Here is a 3,524-nt window from a genome sequence, read left to right on the forward strand (position 1 = left end):
GTAACTCATTCTTTAGCAATGACTTCATATGTCAAATATATATGTGAATGAAGTGCATAATCTATTACTAATGGATATAGGAACATGTGAATGATAATGATGATATGCATGATCTTATAGAGATGAGTTTCAAATGGATTCATAAATATCTTGATATTGAATCCTAAACACTCACCAACCTATCTACCCATTTCTTCATGCTTTATCCATGATTGTTTAAGTTTTAAGGTACTCTTGCTTTCTTCCTTTCTTTGAGTTGCTTGCTTGTTTATTGTAGTCCAAGCTATCTTTGAATGGACTTTACATTTGGCTTCTTGAAACTTCAAGTCTTTTTTGTATCTATTTATTTTTTTGATGTGATATTGAATAATGGAATATTTGGAATGATCTTTATAACTTCATTGAGATCGTTCTTGAATGTGAATGATATATATAACACTTAATGTAAACATTAGTCCTTAAACACCATTAATGGGTTGTTATCATCAAAACACCTAGATTGTCGGTAGATGAAATCCTTAAGGGCAACAATTTGCATTTGGGACTTCTAAGAGATAATTATTTTACAATTTTAGAGGGGTGTATTTAATATTAGAGGAAAAGACAAATACGCAAAAGTTAAAATAAAAGAAAATTTAAGTGGGGGTGGTTGTACCCATTGGTCCTTGTAAGTGCCATTGCCACTAAAAAGAAATCATGCGTCTTTTTAATTTCTATACTCGAAAGTGTTGTTTCACTTTGTTATTCCAATGTTAATTGTTAAAATAAATTTACAAGTCAATTAATGGAAATAACAATTTAGAATAGCCCATTAATACAAATTCTCCTCCTCATAGAGGAAGACACGTGGTGAAAAATGTTGTTCACTGTTATTCCAATGTTAATAGTTAAAATAATTTTTCAGGTCATCTAATGAGAAAAACAATTTAGAATAACTCCATCGGTACAGATTCTCCTTCTCAAAGAGGAGGACACATGGTCAAAAGTGTTGTTCACTCCGTTATTTCGATGTTAATAGTTAAAATAAAATTTCAAGCTATCTAATTGAAAAACAATTTAAAATAGTCCCGTCGGTACAAATTCTCCTCCTCAAAGAAGAGGACGCGTGATTGAGTCTCGGTGAAGACATAGGCGTCTGTGTTTGCTTAACCTTGCAAGCAAAAAAAAAGAAAAATCTCAGAATTTTGAATGAAATTTTCACTTGTTTTATAATTTATTTTTCATCATTTCCATCTTGAAATTGGTATCAGAGTAATTTTTTTTTTTCCCTGAATAAGATGGGATTTTTATTGATGAAAACAATATGGTAAAAAACATATAACCAAGGGCATACCCTTAAAAGCAATAGCTGAAAGCATAAAACAAAGCCAACAGATGGCTATAAATAACAGAAACGCGATGTTAGATGAAACAAGATCAGCAAGCCGAGCACCAGATAAATCCATTATCCCCCACCAGAAGTGACTTCAGCAGTGGTGAGTTCCTCTCTGTCCATAGATGCCAGAGGACAGTAGGAAAGATGAGCCGATGCAGTTTGTGAGTGACATTCTGAGCAAGAGGAAGATCCCAATTCAACAAAACAGCGAACCAGGAGGACCAAACTGAGCTTGCGAAGAAGGAACAGGTAACAAAAAGATGACCAGGTTGTACGAGTCACTCCAACAGTGATGGCATATTGAGACACTGCAAATGCCTTTGATCTTTAAATTCTCGAAGTAGTGAATCTTGTTCTGGAGAGTTAAAGAAGCTGTGATTGACAGGTGCAGAGGACAGATTGGGCAGCTTCCATTTGCCATCCTCGAGAAGCACAGAAATGTTGGAATTTCTGTGCAAGTGTAGCTCTCTATGAATCCTGTGTCCAAACCTAGAGATTACAGTCTCCCCTATACATAATGGACCGGCAAAGAGCTTGAATTGTTGACCATTTTCAATAGAAAAAATGCAGTTTTGAAGCATGACTGGTTAAACTTTGAAACTTATGGCTCATGACAGTGACATAAAGACACATTGAGGTGCACGACCTTGACATGAAACAATGACAACAGTGTTTTTTTTGGGGTAAAAAATGACGACGGTGTTTACAATGCTATGAACCTCTGAAACTTGAGGAATCCCATCATGCTAGATGGAGAATATTCCCATCATGCTAGATGGAGAATATTCCCATCATGGTTGACCTTTATTTCATGGTCCGCTTTCATAACACTTCTACGTCGAGATGCAAACACAACCTTTCCATCTCTATGTTCCGTACTAATTCCGACTTCATCCAGATTGATGTTTGAAGATACTCCGTCAAGAATAACCAAGTACTTCTTCGTCCCTAATACTCGAGAGATTGTGGCTGCTTTTTGCTCCCTGCTGCTGTTCTTGATGTTGCCCTGCCCCGCGTTTAGTTTCAGTCGTGCAATGAGATCTTGTTGCATCTTTACGATTACACTCTTCTCTTCTCGAACAGTCATCCAAATAACAATGTCAAACATAGAGTTTCCCTCCATCTTGTTATTCAAAATTTTCAATACCGTTGTTTCTACTACCCTCGTCATTCCCCAGATGCCAATTCTCCTACCATTGTCGTCTCTTAGAATCCCGAGTATTTCCTCTAGAATGTCATTGAGAAATGTCACATTTTCTATTGTAACTGCATCCTCCATCTTTACAACTTGTTCTGGTTCCGTCCATGTCATTAGTTCTAGTGGTATTCCCCCTCTGAAATGTGCAACATCTATAGTTAAATTGAGAATGTCTTCACTGAGCTTTGCAAGCTTATAAAAAAGTGGCGAACCAATCACATACTTAGGTCCCTCACGGCGTACTACTTCTGCAAGAACGCCCTGAGTATTCCTTTGCATATTATCAAGTTCAGCTTCTCCATTGGTTTGGCGGTTACAAACTTTTCGGGGGACATTTTCATATTTGTTGCTGAGATATTCAAATCGACTAATTCGGCTATGAGCCATATTAAGCAATATTCTGTAGTAGTTGGCTGCGCTCAACTCCCCTATAATCTCATACCGTTGCACCATAGCCTCACCATTACGTATTTGTGATCGGAGAAGACTCACTTGTTCTCTAAGGTTTTGAAATCTCTGATCCAGTCTTTTCACGTGATCATGCTTGAGCTTTCCGAACACATATATATCTTTACCTATGTCATATACAACCCCTCCCAGATTTGCTACCCAATCGAGTTTGGCCATCCTGCAAAGTAAGAGAGCAATGTTCTATCAATTTTCCTTGCATATACCTAATTATTATAATTTGAAACTTATTGGTCCATGTTTTCGTAAACTCAAATGTGAAGCAAAAAGGATATTAAACAAAACCAAGCAAAAGTCACTAAATGTCTTATATGAAAAACTAGGTACAAAAGAGGGCTTATTATAAATTAGCAAAAAAAATCGAGATAGATCAACTAAAGACCTAAATCAAATTAGATATATGAAAAACATAAATAGTCAAAATAAGTGATATATTAACTAGATGAAAAAATTATTTTTAAAATTTATTAAATAAAGAACACA

This window comes from Cornus florida, unplaced genomic scaffold (assembly GCF_030987335.1).
Source record: "Cornus florida cultivar Cherokee Brave unplaced genomic scaffold, ASM3098733v1 CherokeeBrave_3.0.0_Hap2_Chr03, whole genome shotgun sequence".
NCBI classification, from domain to species: domain Eukaryota; kingdom Viridiplantae; phylum Streptophyta; class Magnoliopsida; order Cornales; family Cornaceae; genus Cornus; species Cornus florida.